General features: G+C 38.9%; 1 non-coding gene across 1 annotated transcript; it reads right to left on the bottom strand.

Annotated features, from left to right (window-relative positions):
- Positions 1-10,087: 10,087 nt before the first annotated feature.
- Positions 10,088-10,194, bottom strand: LOC111904986 (small nucleolar RNA R71). The gene has a single exon (XR_002854701.1). It is a non-coding gene; the product is annotated as a small nucleolar RNA R71 (small nucleolar RNA).
- Between the last annotated feature and the right edge of the window lie 6,471 nt (positions 10,195-16,665).

A 16,665-nucleotide genomic window follows, 5' to 3' on the forward strand; every position in this document is an offset into this window, starting at 1 on the left:
CTACAAGTACGCCAAGACTAGGCACTTTAGCGAGGATTGTACAGCCCCTACCCCCACAATTCAGACTTCATACTTGATTTGCTCTCATTGCAATCATAGGGGCCATAAAAAGGCTAACTGTTCTCGAATTCCAATAGGGCAAGAGGGATGCTCTAGTGGTGAGGAGCCGAGCCTTCCAATTGACCGTCGAGGAAGTGCACACCGCACCGGATGTGGTGACGGGTATGTTTTCTTCTCCCTAACTCTTATTACATATCGTATATGATATTTATGTGTTTTGTTTAGGATCTTTCCATGTGAACGAAATTCCAGTACAAGTGTTATTTGACTCAGGGGCTACCCGATCATTCGTCTCTCTTGCTCTTAGAAAGATGTTTTATGAGTCTTTGGGGATATTGGATTGTCCTTTAGAGGTTGAGATTGCTGATGACTGATATGTCCAGGCATAAGAGGTTTTTAGAGATTGCATTTTAAGATTGTATGAAGAGCGTTACCTCGTGGATTTTGTTCCCATTTCATTGTGTGGGAACAATGTTATCATCGGCATGGATTGGTTGATCCCTAATGGGGCAGTGATCGACTGTGCGTAGCAGTTGGTCCGTGTCAGGACCCCAAGTGGGGGAGAGTTGGTGATTCAGGACGAGCGACTGCAGCGTGGAACAACTATGTGTTCGGCAGCGAGGGCTGGGCGCTACCTTCAGCAGGGTTGCGCAGGGTATGTCGCCTACGTTATGGATACCCGAGATGGGGGTAAGGCGACTGTAAGTGATATGCCAGTGGTGAGAGACTACCCCAACGTATTTCCAGAGGAGTTTCCTCAAATACTTCCGGAGGGACAGGTGGAGTTCAGGATCGACCTAGTCCCTGGTGCGGCTCTGATAGCCAAGGAACCATATCGGTTGGCTCCTCCCAAGATGCAGGAGTTGTCTACGTAGCTGTAGAAGCTGTTAGAAAAGGGATTCATTCGGCCGATCAGTTCACCTTGGGGAGCCCCGATCCTGTTTGTGAAGAAGGACGGGTCACACCGGATGTGTATAGATTACAGGGAGCTGAACAAGTTAACGGTGGAGAACCGTTACCCACTCCCGAGGATTGACGATCTCTTCGACTTTCTGCATAGGGCATCTTGGTTTTCTAAGATAGATTTGCATTCAGGCTACCACCATATGCTTGTCAGAGATGAGGATGTACAGGATACTACTTTCCGGACTCGCTATGGCCTCTGAGTTTGTGGTGATGCCCTTTGGGCGCACCAATTCCCCTGTCGCGTTCATGGACCTCATGAACCGTGTATGCAGACTGATCCTGGATCGGTCTGTGATAGTCTTTATATATGATATCTTGGTTTACTCCAAGACGCAGGAGCAGCATGACGAGAACTTGCGGGAGGTGTTAGATACCTTGAGTAGGGAAACCTTGTACACCAAGTTCTCAAAGTGCGAGTTCTGGTTGCGCGAGGTGCAGTTTCTGGGGCACCTTGTCAATCAGAATGGGATTTTGGTTGACCCAGCCAAAGTGGAGGTCGTGATGAGATGCGAGGTTCCGAAGACTCCATCTGAGATTCAGAGTTTCCTCGGGTTAGTAGGCTATTACCAAAGATTCATACAGGACTTCTCCAAGGTAGCAGTACCCTTGACATAGCTGACGAAGACGGTCATTGTATTTCGCTGGGGGCCCGAGCAGCGGGCAGCGTTCGAGACATTAAGGCAGAGGTTCTACGAGGCGTCGATCTTAGCCCAACTAGAGGGCATGAAGGACTTTATAGTGTACTGTGATGCGTCCATTTCAGGTTTGGGCGTAGTGTTGATGCAGAGAGGGCACGTCGTCGCTTACGCCTCAAGGAAGCTGAACCCTCACGAGGCAAACTACCTGATGCACGATCTGGATTTGGGGCCGGTTTCGCCCACAAGATTTGGCGACATCACCTCTATGGGGTCCATTGTACCATTTACATGGACAACAATAGCTTGAGGTACCTCATGGATCATCCCAATTTAAACATAAGGCAGCGTCGGTGGCTAGATGTGTTGAAGGATTATGACTGTGAGATCCTCTACCACCCGGGGAAGGCCAATGTTGTGGCCGATACGCTTAGCCGCAAGGCAGCCCTAAATGGGTGGGCATGGGTTCCATACTGGGGCAGAGTACAACAGATTTTGATGGATGAGGCTCACAAGTCCAGATTTTACATCCATCCCGGGGCGACGAAGATGTATAGAGATCTTCGCCTTAATTATTGGTGGCCCTGCATGAAGCGGGATGTAGTCTGGTAAGTTGAGAGATACCTGCCCTGCAGAAATGTCAAGGCAGAGCACTAAAGGCCAAATGGCAAGACGCAACTGTTGGATATCCCTGTGTGCAAGTGGGAGGATATTACTCTGGATTTCATCATGCAGCTTCCCAGGACCGCATGGGGAGTGGATTCGATTTAGGTCATCGTGGACCGGCTGACCAAGAGTGCCCATTTCATTCTGATCCAGGAGAGCATTTTGGCCGAGAAGTTGGACGACATGTACATCAGGGAGATAGTAGCTCAACACGGAGTGCCGGTCTCCTTGATTTCTAACAGAGATGTGCGGTTCACTTCCAGATTCCAGAAGAATTTTCACGACGAGTTGGGTACTTGTATGCATTTTAGCAAAACTTTTCACCCCTAGACGAACGGTTAGAGTGAGACAACCATCCAGACCTTGGAGGACATGTTACGGGCATGTGTACTAGACTTTGACGGTAGTTGGGATACCTACCTTCATTTGGCATAGTTTTCCTATAATAATAGCCACCATGCAAGTATCGATCGTCCTCCTTTCGATATAACAAAAGTTTGAGAAAACTAGATTGCCTAAAGTCCATGACTATCTCTTCTAGTAAAAGGTTGTTTAGTGATCTCCTGAGAACACATGTAGTTTGAGAGTTAGCACAAAGGTTGGTAAGGGTTACATGTTTTTTGCTAACCGCGGTAATAAAACTTTTAAAAGTCTAAAAAGTATTTCTTTTGTAGCTAAAACCATGTTTGAAAATGTTTGATAAAAATATAAACTCAATCCGTGGTTTCTAGATAAATAATCCAGTTAATGCTTATAGTGTATACTACTCGCTTAAATAAGTAGTAAGTTTCTCGAGTGCATGTATAAAGTTTCAAGATATATATATATATATATATATATATATATATATATATATATATATATATATATATATATATATATATATATATATATATATACATATTTTACTTATGTATAAATACATACATGATATATGTTTAATAATAATAAAATTTATAAACATTTGTGACACATATTCTATAACATGCATTATCCCATGAAAATCATAGCATTATGATATGTTATATTTTCTAGTTCGCAATAGGCTTAACCTATTATAACTTAAGTATGTCATGATAAATAAATCTATGATATATTACTTTGATAAAATATCATTTATGATAGATGTGAATTTTTATATGTATTTTTCATAATCGATATACGTGTTTCATAAGTACTCTCCCCCAAAATAATAATCAAAAACATTTAGAAGGGACTATAAGCACTGAATTTTGTAGCGTTGACTAAGTTCATTGGTGTGTGAACTAAGCTCGTTGGTGTGAAACGTTTCATGAGAAACCCTAACATGACGTTCTTTGCATTAAAACAAACAACCACGACTATTTATGTTACCTAGTAAACCAAAGGGGACTTTTGGTATAATTTAACAAGTGTGAGGGTGGGTTTGTAGTTTAACTAGCTCTTGGGACTGATTTGTTGAATTAACTCACAAGGGACTGGTTTTGAAAACTTATTTCCAAGGGAGGGGCTATTTTGATTCATTAAAATCAAATTTTTAGTGTGGGACTAACTTTGTAATCAATTATCCATGTAGGGGCTGGGCTGAAATAAATTAAAATTTAATCCAAGTTTCTAAGGTTATGATTAAATTTGTAAACTATTTTCAATTGGGCGCTGAAATAATTAATTGGAAATGAATGTTTGGAAACGGAGGAACTCCTCCTCGTCAGTTGTTTACGTTGCAAGGGAAAAAGAAACATAAAGAAACATATGCCTCCTCCTCTCTTGTTTACGATGCAAGGGAAAAAGAAACATAAAAAACATATGCTTTCTATTTCTTGGCTGACTCACTAACGAAAAAAGAGACAAGAATAAAGGATGGACTTACTTTTGTAGAAAGAAAAAAAGAAAGAAAGAAGAAAACAGATCAATTTAAGGTCCCTCGATCTTGTCTGATTACGAATGAAAGGAACAAAACTATAACGCCCGATCCTGGTATGTATTTTAAACCAAATTGTTCATTTTTGCAAAGGGACTCGACGAGTTGGAGGCCCCAAACTTGTCGATTAGAAACGGATTTTGGACGTGGGACTTGAAGTCTACTTGACGATTTGAGAAGCCTCAACTCGACGAGTAGGGTTCCCAGAGTGAAACCCTAATTTTCAGGTTTGCACCTTATTTAAGCACCTTAACACTTTATTGTGGCCTCCCTCATCGCCTCCCTTAGTCCAGCAAAACCCTATTTGTGATCTTGAACCTTTTAGAGTGCGTGTAAGTGAAAAGAGAGTGGTTCTTTGGCATTTCCTTGAAGGAGTGGAAGTTATAAGTGCTTGGTTGAAGGAAGAAGCTTTAGATCCCGAAGTAGAGCTTCATTTCTTGTTTACCTGAGATATAAAGCTCTTACCTTTCTTATTGAGTGTTTAGATATAGTTTTAGGGCTTTTTCTCCATTTTTTGGCTCAATAATGATGGCCTTTAGGATTTGGATATCCCCTGTGGAAAGATCCTTCAGATCTAGAGCCATTGATGGACTCCATTACATAAAGGTGCCAACTTTATGGCCATCAGAGTCCCATGCAACTTGTGAACCACCTTTTAGGGCCTTTTGAGCTAAATAACCCATGCATGGACGTAAAGTTAGTAACTTTACGTGATATATTGACGCTAGGATACCATATCTATGATTTGGAAGCATTGAACCCAACTGGAAACAACTCTTTGGATTTAGACTATGGGGGACTCGACGAGTTTTTCATTCAACCCGATGAGTTGGGTTGTGGTTCCCCAACGTTTTCTGTTACTGGCCAAACTCGTCAAGTTTAGGAGATGGATCAGCGAGTTGGATATGTTCTTGGGTTTGAAGATTGAAGAACTCGACGAGTTCAAGGTGGAACTCAGCGAGTTGTGAGCGAAATGTCCCGGCACTGTATGAAGGGGAACTCGACGAGTTCATAAAAGAACTCGACAAGTAGGATTGGGACTCCAGATTTTTATGATTCATGCAACTTGACGAGTTCATGAAAGAGCTCGATGAGTAGGATCAAGATTTCAAGGTTTTATGGATCATGGAACTCGACGGGTTGATGGACCAACTCGCCGAGTTGAGTCAACCACGATGTTGACTTTGACTAAGATGCTGACTTTGACTTTTACCATTGACCAGAGTTTACCCTTAAAGGGGTTATGAGTATGAAAGGGTGATTAAAGGAGATTATTATGTGTAGGGTTTGAGAGGAGTTGATCCCATAGCCGAGGATAGTACAGCTACTACACGACACTTGAGGTGAGTTACCTTCCGGTAGAAGTGGGTCGAAGGCACCAATGTCGGCCCACTAGTAGTTGATTATAGTATAGATGATTGTCTTTGTGATAATTGTCTAGTATGCCACTATCTGTTTTGCTATTTGTGCTAGTATGTTATGATATTATGTGATAGTGGTAGGAAGGGGACTAGTCCCCGGACCTGGTTGAGATAAACCGACACGGTAAGTTGGGCACCCAGATATGTCTGACAATATCTTATGATATGTTATTATGTGGTAGTGGTAGGGGTGAAATAGTCCCCGTAGCCGGTTGAAATAAACCGGAGTGTAGGTCGGGCGCCAAGATATGCCTGGCAGGGTAGGTCGAGCAACTATATGTGCTTGCGAAGGGGTAGGTCGGGCACCCCGATATGCCTGGAAAGAGTAGGTTGAGCACCCACATATGCTCAGCAGGGTAAGCTGGGCACCCAGATATGCCTGGCAATATGTTATTGTATGGTATGAGGTATGATGGGGGAACTCACTAAGTTTTGTGCTTATGGTTTTCAGTTTTTGTTTTAGGTCCTTCTTCTTCGAAGGGAAACGAGCTTGCATGGTAGCAACGCATTATACACACGATTTTCCGCATATGAGATTCTTGGGATTTGTACACTGACAATATTACTATTTTATGACATACTTTTGAGACATATGATCTATGGTTTTATGAAATAGGATAACTTGGTCTATGTCTGTAGTGGCAGTAGAAGGTGGTGGCAAATAGGAATCTTCACGACAACAACTAGTAGTGAGAGGTGGTGGAGCTACGTCTACATATTCACTGCCTTCGTTTTCTCCTCCTGTTATGGGCAGCAACCAATGAGAGGGATGATGGGGAAACAAATCGATGGATTCAGAGGTGTTTGTTAGCTTGCTTGACAAAAAATAGTGAAAAATATGTGGAGTTTATGGTGGTTACTATAAATTGAGACTAGAAAGGAATGGAGAGTGAGAGAGTGAGAGTTTAAGGGTTGATGATTTGTGCTGAAAATGAAGAGGCAATGGTATCTATTTATAGAGTTGGCAAGCTCATAAGCAAACAGGTGAAGGTGGTGATGTACATGAGTGGTGTAAGTGGGTTAAGGTCCAAGAGGAACAAAACAAATTTTGATCTCTTTCACCCATAATACAATTACTTTGGGTAAAGATGACAAGTTTTGATCTCTTTCCCCCCTTTAACCATTAAATGGTTACCAAATAGTTTTCTCATTTCACGTGCCTAATTCCTGACATTTAATAATTTTTCCAAAGACGGTGAATGATAGTTATTAATTCAAGGATTCCAAAAACCCGAACTGATTAATTTTTCGAGTTGTAGAAATCCAGGAAATCGGGTTTGAAGATTTGCGTTAAATTGATCTGAAACGTCCGATTCTTCAACTTTTACAAATATTTTTACTAAAAATATTTTGAGTATGATATCAAATATTAGATCGTAGTCTGATTCAAAAAAAACACTGCCATAATTTCCATATGAGATGTACAAGTTCCTCAACGTATCAAAACAGTTTATGAAATTCAGGTAAAACCAGTGTTATACCAGTTTGGTTTCTAAAAACAATCAGATCTTTTTCATACAGACTCCGTTTTGGACATTCTTTATATTTCCTGACTCAGGTGAACATGTACTACGAACTAGAGTGTTCACAAATGCTTAATACAAAATTTTAGTTTTTTAGACGTATTAACTAAGGTTACAGTTTGTGCTTTACAGTTCGTTTGAGATTTTCCACAACCGGAAGAAAGATTCTATTTCATATCTTATTGTATTTGTAATGTAACTATATATTTACCAAAATATGTATTTAGGCTCAATAGGTCATGTTACAAAGAGGTTCGCAGTGAACTGACCATTTACAGATTTAGACCTAAATTTCGGGTTGTCACATAAATGATGCACACGTGGTAGGGAAGCGAGCTTCTTTTGGCTGCCCTAGCTTTCACATCAAGACTTATAAGTCTCCTATCGTCATCGTCATAACTAGCCTTTGGCTATTGCTTCATGGGACCAACAGGAGCATTGTTAACCATAGGTTGATACATAGGAACGTGAGGACCTTTCTCAACAATGTTAAACATCTCATAATCCATGGTTCCAATAACATCTATGGCCTTTGATAATGCCATATTTATACACATTTTTAGGCAATATTTTAATGCATTTTGATTAATATTTTGGTTATTTGCAAAGATATATGGTACTTATGAGATTAAATTATATTTTGCAGCCAAAATGAACATTCTTGTAGATAAAGGGCCAAAAGCGACAAGAAAAGGAACTTTGGAGGATTGAAGAATTAAAAGAAAAAAATCCCTATGAAAAGCCCAAATCATGACGTAGCCATGACTTACACGACGTGGAGTAAGTTTTCTAAAAGATAAGAGAACAGGAAGTCAGCGTCCTTGCCCGATAAGGATTCATCTTAAATCATGCCGTGAAATCCTTGTTCACGGCGTGAATTACAATAATACCTAAAACTATATGTATCCATTCACTTTCACGATTTAGGGAGGTTTGAGGGTTTTTGAGAGAGAATTCCGGAGGAAAATAGTTCAAAGTAACCGAATCAAAAGCATTCAAGGAGGAAGCAGATTGAAGATCTAGAGATCGAAGATTACAATCATCACTTAGATTGGTACATTTAATCCTGTCATTATTTATTGAATTTGAGTGTGCGTTTTCAGGCATGAATAGCTAAATCTAGCTGCTTCTGTTTAGCTAGAAGAAACTTAAACTCTATGGATTAGTTTAATTAATTATTAATTTTAATACATGGTTATGTGCTTGTGTTTGATTGTTACTACCTAGCATGCTAATAATTGATAATTTAATTGCTTGAATTCATGTTCTGTGTAGCTTAGTGACTATTAAATTACATGATATTTACAACTAGTGATTTAGTTACCATTGAATTGCTAGAGCTAGGATCGACCCAATCTTAGATAAGTTATTAAAGTAATTAAATTTAGTTGTGTCAGAGAACATAAATTATGATCATAATTGTGTTTGTTAAACAAATCATACATGGCCCTCAAAATCCATAACTGATTCTGTGTTTGATTTTGTGTGACAATACATTGTTTTACATGAATTAGTCAAACATTAGTAAATTTGGAATTAAATTAATAATAATATAAAAATGGGTAACCAACTTTAAAAATCTATAATTAGTAGCTAACCATAGAGGAAAAGTGGATTCGAAGTAAACAAAAGTGTTTTTAGTAATTGATTGAATTTGATAGTTAAGTGACTAAGTTTGTATGAACTTGCAAAATCAGATAAAAAACCTAATTAACTTTTGTTTGTTTTAGGTTAATTCTTAGTATTTAAATTACTTAATTAAATTTGTTCCCTGTGTTCGACCCCAACTTACTTTATAATGCTATACACTGACTAGGTACACTATCTATAGGTGCAATAATAGATAAGAAATTAGGTTATAAATTTAAAGCTAGATAATGTATAGTCTGCACCACATCAAGTTTTTGGCGTCATTGTCGGGGACAAGCTAATTTAGTTTCTAATTTATTTGCTTTAGGTTAGTTGATACTTTTCGTGGGGTTAAACATGCAAAAATTTAATTTTTAGCTTTAGTTTTTCTTTTTGAATTACTGAACTCATGACGTGAACTTTAACTTCATGACATGAATTAAGTTGTTTTACATTTTTCGTTTTTTATTTTTGTTTACTTTTTCTACTTTAACACGATGTGGTGAGTATTACCACATCGTGGTAATTGTTCAGTAGGGATTTTTAATTACTTTTTGTTCGTTTTTAAGTTTTTATTTTTTGTTTTTCTTGCAGCAGTACATGACCCATGGATCCAACACACCTTTGATACCACCACTTGAAGATCTAGAGTCAGCCCTTAATAAAAAGACGGATAAGAACGTATGAGAAACCAACCCACCAAAGAAATCACCCTTTAAAGATCTTAAATCGGTTTTTAGTAAGAAGAAAGGGAAGAACATAAGTGAATCGAGTAATTCCTTGAAGAACGAAAGCAAGGTTGAAAGCTTTGAGCAGAATCCTAATACACACGAATCTGAATATGAGTCCGAACCCAAATTAGGCATAGAAGAGAGAGAACCCGAAGACAAGCCAAAAGATGAGATGACAAATATTGCCAAAATGTCTATGGAGACATGCAAGAAAATAATTCGAGAGGACGCCAGTCCTGGTATAGTGCAACCTGCAATTCCCTCTACTGCAACATTCAAGCTGAAGGGACATATTTTTTCCGAGCTTAAGGAAGTTCCATTTTCAGGGAAAGATCATGAGGATGCTTACAAACACCTTGATGAAGTCAATGACATAGTTGATTACTTCAACATCCCGAATGTTCCATGAGAGACGGTGTTATTGAGAATGCTTTCAGTCACTTTTAGAGGAGCTGCTAAGGATTGGTTGAAAGCACTACCACCCGGTGTAATTACTACATGGGCGCAAATGCATCAACAATTCTTAGGAAATTTTTTCCCACCTTCTAAAGTTGCTAAACTCAAGAAGGCCATAGCAAACTTCGAGCAACAACCGGGTGATTCTCTCTACGAAGCATGGGAGCGATACAAATGATTAATAAGCAATTGTCCCCAAAACGATTTAATGAGCAATAAGAAGCATCAATCTTCTATTATAGTTTAAATGTAATAACAAGGCAAATCCTTGATTTTAAAGGACCTTTAATGAAGAAAAACACTGGTGAGATCAAGGAATTAATTGAAGAATTTTCAAATAATTCGCATGATTATCACAACCCTCGAAATGATGGAGCAAAGGGAATTTGGAATGGTACTTCTGAGGACATGACGGTTTTGTTGGTTATGTTGAATAATATGGACTAACGTATGCCTAAGATGGATCAATCCATACATGCTATTCATATGGGTTATGAACGGTGCAATGGTCCACATTTAACAAAAGATTGCAATTTTGATGATAACACGAATAAGAAAGCTCAAGTCTTCTACTCAAGTGGAGACAAATACGATGAAGATTAGAGGAAGCCGAGTAAATAATGGTTGCCATATGATGAATATAAAAAGCAAAAAGAAAAAAATTTAGGCAAACTGACCGAGGTTTTTATCAAAAAGAGCAACCACCACCTAAAAGAACATCGATTTAGAGTCCATGGTAACTAGATTCATGGAAGCTTCGAAAAAACAGCATGATGAGACCGATGCGGCGATAAGAGATCTTCAAATTCTAATGAGAGACCAGCAAGCTTTATTGAGAAATCATTAAGCATCGATCCAAAACATTGAACCCAACTTGGTCAATTAACTACATTGGTTAATGAAATACTTTCTCCATAAATTCCCGATAAGAAGCCACAACTGCAAGTCATGGTGATCGAAACTAAAGATGGCACTATATATGAGTTGCAAGAAGCTTTAGAGGTAGCACCACGTTTTCCCGAACCACAAGCTGAAAGTTGAAAAGAAAAGTTATGTTGAATCCTCGTCATCACGACGTGGAGATTCAATCTCCACAATGTGGACTGAGACTGAAAAGAAAGATCAATCTTGTGTTCAAGCTTTTCACCCTCCATTATCGTTTCCTTCTCAAGCAGCAGTTCATCCATTGGAAGTCAAGGGATTCCTATTAATACTCCTTTTATTGAATCGCAAGTACATGTTCCTAAATACGCGAAGTTTTTGCAAGATATACTCGACACTCACGAACAACTAGGGAAGACTTCCAAGGTGGTGCTTAGTGAGCTGAGTTCTAATGTGATAATAGGAGAAATACTGAAAAAGATGGGAGATCCTGGATGCCTTACATTTCCTTGTAAATTTGGGAATAATATGAAAACTTACAGTTTAGTCGATTCTAGAGCAAGCATAAGTTTAATTCCTTATTTGTTCTATCAAAAGCTTGCACTTCCAGATTTGAAGGCTACTCGAATGGCTATTCACATGGCTACTCGTTCGGTGATCCGTCCATGAGGCATAGTTAAGGACATCTTGGTAAAAATTGGAAAATTTGATTTTCCAATTGATTTTGTCGTATTGGTTATGAAAGAAGATAAAAGTGTCCCTATTATCCTTGGGCATCCTTTACTCAATACCACTCACTCTTTGGTAGACATTCGTGAGTCTAAACATATATTGTGAGTAGGAGATGAGGAGATGACCTTTGGATTAGAAAACGGATTCAAAGAAGATTATGCTTCAAATGAAGTGTTCAATTTGGATGATGAAATGAGCTCGACGAATTGGAGAAATTAATGGAAGAAGAGATTCAAGCCATTAAGGAAGTAAAGCATACGAAGCCTAGAACATTGATTCCAATGGATTTAGAAATTTTTGCTTACAAAACTTCAAGGTATTTAGCAAGTGAGGAGAGTGAAGAAGATTTGATGTCAAGTGATGAAGAAGGCGGAGTTACCCCAGAATTGGAACAACTAACTATGGATAAGGAGGATTTTGAGGTTAAGGCGCTCCAAGATGAAGAAGGAAAAGGCCTTACACTTATTGTCAATAAGGTAATGAAACGAAAGTTGGAAGAAGGAGACTAGAAATTTAGAAAAGAAAATTCGAAGAAGGTGTATATTAGGAGGGTTCAAGCATACAGAAGAAAATGGAGAGAATAGAAGGTGCAGTTGGTGACTGTGACTCCGAGCGATTCAACATGAAGCGGCATAGAGTCCGGCTCATGACTCCTATAAAAAGATGCGCTTCTTGGGAGGTAACCCGAGCTCGGTTTGCGTTTTCCTTTTCATTTTTTTATTTTATTTTTGCACTTATGGTTTAGTTATAGGATAACTAATCATCAATGTCATCTTGGTGTAATAAAATCAAGTGTGGGGTTTAGAATTGATCGAGTGATAAAATGTCTAGAAGAAAACTGAATTTTCAATTAAATCAATAAAGTCCTTGACATCACATCGTGGTTTTGTGCCCCACGTCGTGGTCACAAATTATTTCACTATGTATATCTTGGAGATTTACAATTCACGACGTGAATTGATAAACTCATGACGTGGAATAAAAGTTCACCGGGGGGACCATTTTAACTCAGATGACTTCATTTTCTTTGACTATACTTTTCAAGCACCACTCACGCATAAAATTTCATCAGCCCCACATTTTGATTTTCTATCGGATTTCTCAACATTTTTTCTTGATTGGTTCATAATCTCTAGCTTTTGTAAGATCTCCCTACTTTAGTTGTACTAATATCATCTAGATTTAGACATTTTTTATTAGGGTTTGTTCTTGGAGTTACAATGCCGAAATTGAGTCAATTAGTTAATAAATCATGGTTGCATGTGTGTTATAAGGCCTTAGAATAATAGTTTCTACAAACCCCAAGTGTTAATTTTAGTTCATATTGAACCTAGGATGACCGACTGAAAATCACGACACAAACTGGGTCCCTTACGTAGACTTCAAGACCACGACGTGAAAACTAGGCACAAAGTTTACTGTTTTTCTTAATGATCTAATTACTTGGTGGTTTGTTGTTTTTCTTGCTGTTTATTATTCTTCAGGTAATATAGGGCCTCGACGTGCTATTTCAGAAGAGCAGGAATACATAGATGTATCGAGTATCCATCCGCTCTACCAATTTCCACAAAACATTTCACAAGCAATGCTCAACAATTATACGAACAGATTAGGGTGGTCGTACAACCGTGAGTTTGCAATTGTTGATTGGTCGATTGGGCATGGTTACATGGGGTTGGTATGGTCGCAGAAGTGGAGAGATTGGAGGAAATTATTTATTGGAGAGGTGTTTACATTTTCATGCAACGGGTGGAAGAATCTTTTATCTATTCAAGGACCCGTTTAATGGGAATTGTCGGTCGGATTCTTTGCCACAATGAACTTTGAAGAAAGAACTATCGATCCAACTTATAACCGGATTCTTTCTTTTCGTATAGGGGGTATATATATCGCGAATGTAGCCTTCGTGAGTTTGTGTGGAGAATAGGGCTATATACTGAAGAAGAGACGCAATCACCCCCATTTTATTTTGTTCCTACAAGGCTGTGTTCGGGACTTTACATCAGGATTGCTAGATGTAAAATTTTGGAAGAGCATTTCAAATCATGAGTATAATTCTTGTGATGCTTGTGGTGGCTAAATTCGGTCTCCCATTTACCTGTTTCTACATCGTCTTATCACTTTCTCCATTAACCATAAGAAACACGGGGATAAGGTGCCAACACAAAATATGTTTTATCTTTGGAGCATTATTACACCCGGAGTTTTCTGTGACCTACCGTACATGCTTGCACGATTTTTGGGGAAGAAGGCGGCTAGTTCTCGGCCCAGTAGTCCCATTATGGGTGGACATTTGGTCACCTGGCCCCCCTGTTCTTATGGTATTTTGAGTCCTAATTTTATTAGGAACCTTACACGGTTGAAGGATAATGAATTATAAATTCAAGTCTTGAGTGTTATGCGGGTGGTGGTGAATATGGGTGGGGGATTTGTAATATGACCAGAAGATGTTGAACAGCCCATTCATCAACAAGAAGAAAAACCATGAGAAAGGGGAAGGCGAAATGGTAGAGCACGTGGGAAAAGGGGCCAACCGCAACAACCACCTCAAACATTTGAGGGTTGGGTACCAACCGAACCATTTCAAATTCGGGTTGGTGCTTATTTAGACAATCTCTGCGTGCGTGTCAATTACCACAATCAAGCTATTAATATCTTTTTTACAAATCTTAATGTGGAGCGACCTCCAACAATGCCACCTTATTACTCGTAAATTCCAACTTGGGAGGAGTTGTGGACAAGGCAAGGATACGGAGCTGGACCAAGTGGAGCGCAGGAGGGCGAGGATGATTAATAATCTTTTATTTTGTTTTTATTTCGTTTTTAAGTTTGTTTTGTTTTGAAGTTTTTATTTGGTTTGTTTCGAACATGTAACAAACTAAGAGATGGATGTTTTCTTCTTTCCACAATCCGTTTACTATATTGCAGATTTGGTGAGCTATTGTGAGTAGAATATTGAGAGAAAAGAGAAAGGCACGTTCGAATAAAGTCGAGTAATTCGAAGTGATGAGTCGAAACCCTTAAATTTTTAATAAGTTTGGGGTTAATTTCATAAGAAAATAGAGATGAGAGAAGAGTCAAAGAAATAATAGAGTCTTGAAAGGGTCTCAAAACATTTATACATTTAGTTGCATTTTGCTTGCATAAAAGAATCACTGTGTAACTGCATTCTGTGAAGACCAGTTTACACAACGTGGACCTTCACTCCACGTCATGACTTTGGAAGCCATCGCGATTTCGACAGAAAATTTACTTCGACAACATGTCGTGGATTACAATACCACGACGTGGTCAACATAATTGTCTTATTACTTTTCTCTTTCAAAATTAAACTGTGGCGTATGCTTTTCCACATTGATGCACTATGCTTTGAAGACCATAAACACCACACTTGTTGAAGATGCAAGTTCCGGATTCACATTTTGACCGACACATTTATTTATCTCAGAAGATCCATGTTCCAATTACATACGCAAGATGTTCAAGTTATCCACGCTTTTTGAATCGATCTCGCCACTAATACCTCAGGTGAGTCTGCTCATTTTTCTCCCTTTTATTGTGTTTATGTAACATTTTGTTTAATAAAGAAATACATAGATAAAATTAATAATTGAATAACAACCCTAAAGCCGTAATAATTTATCATTGTTAGCCATGGAAGTTAAATGATATAATTTTTGGAATTTTGAGGACATGTATTGAATCATTTCGACTTGAATTGTAATAAATTTTGGAAGCCAGAGACTGTTTGGTAATTTGTGGGCTTAGTTTGAAAAATATTTTGTAGAGAAGGGGCAATTGGGTAATTACTAGATTTAAATTGAAAAGAAAAGAGAAGGAGGGGTTGAAAGTGTTTAAATTTTCAAATGATAGAATTGGACGGGGCCTTAAGATCCATCAGCCTTCCTTCCCTCGTCCCTTACACAATTCAAAATCCTAACCCTAAATCACGCAAGGACCGACGAGCGTTGCGGTCGCTGCTCTCATTGACCGACGAAGACGTGGGCGAGAGTCTGAGCCCCACGATGTGAATGTAGGGAGACTGTACGAACTGTAATGTCTCTCTCCTTCGATGATGTAGTCCCCTCCCCACGCTCTTCATGTTCCCATCGTGTTTCGTTGTCACCTTCGCCGCCATGCGGCTGCTCTGTATCGCTGGTGTTCTCCGTCACCTGCCATCTCGTGGGTTGTTGAGTTGGGTGTGTTTTCTGTTATATATGTGTGTATGGTGTTGTTCAGTTTAGGACAACGAGGGAGTGTGTGTTCATTCATTGTGTGTGTTTAGATGTCTGTAAACCGCAAATAACCACCATGGCAGCCAACAATGGTGGCTACCGCCATATTTCTTTCTTCTGTCGCGACTAGCCACCATCTTCGGTGGTTGTGGGCTTGTGTATGTGTTTGGACTTACGATTGGTAACCCTAATTGGCTTGTTTTTGGGTTGGAAACCCTAATTAGGGTTTATTAGACGCTAATTAATATAAAAACTTAACCATTGGACTAATTCGATTGTGTTTGGGTTGGAAACCCTAATTAGGGTTTAGGAAACCCTAATCTTTGAGATTTTTTTTTAAGACTTTCCTGGACCCGCGTTTCGGACTGTTGGAATTGAATTATGAATTATGCCCGACCATAGTGTATGATTGACCTAGTAGTGTGATGAGCTTATTGGATTAATTCCTTAATGGGATATTAATTAACCCTAATCGTCATCTTATGTGAAAGCCCTAATTTTGTTTAAGCTTCGAGTTGGGCCATTCTTTTGGGCTCAGGTGTTTGGGTTCTTGTTGAGCTATCTGAGAACAAGTGTATGGAATAGAATATTTGGATAGGCTTTAGGGTAAGGCCCATGTAAGGGGTTGAGCCTAATATGGAAAATTGGGTCATATATTGAGCCCTGGTTGATTGTTTGGCTTTTGGGCCTTCAGAGTGTGAGTTTGGGCCTTAGGCTTGGATCAAGCTAGGTTGGGGTAAAATGGTCTTTTTAAGCCAATTATGGATTTATGGTTATGCATTGGAACCCAATTATTAATTGGGTGTTATTTTAATGTTTATAGTTTGGG

Source organism: Lactuca sativa, chromosome 6 (assembly GCF_002870075.4).
Source record: "Lactuca sativa cultivar Salinas chromosome 6, Lsat_Salinas_v11, whole genome shotgun sequence".
NCBI lineage: Eukaryota > Viridiplantae > Streptophyta > Magnoliopsida > Asterales > Asteraceae > Lactuca > Lactuca sativa.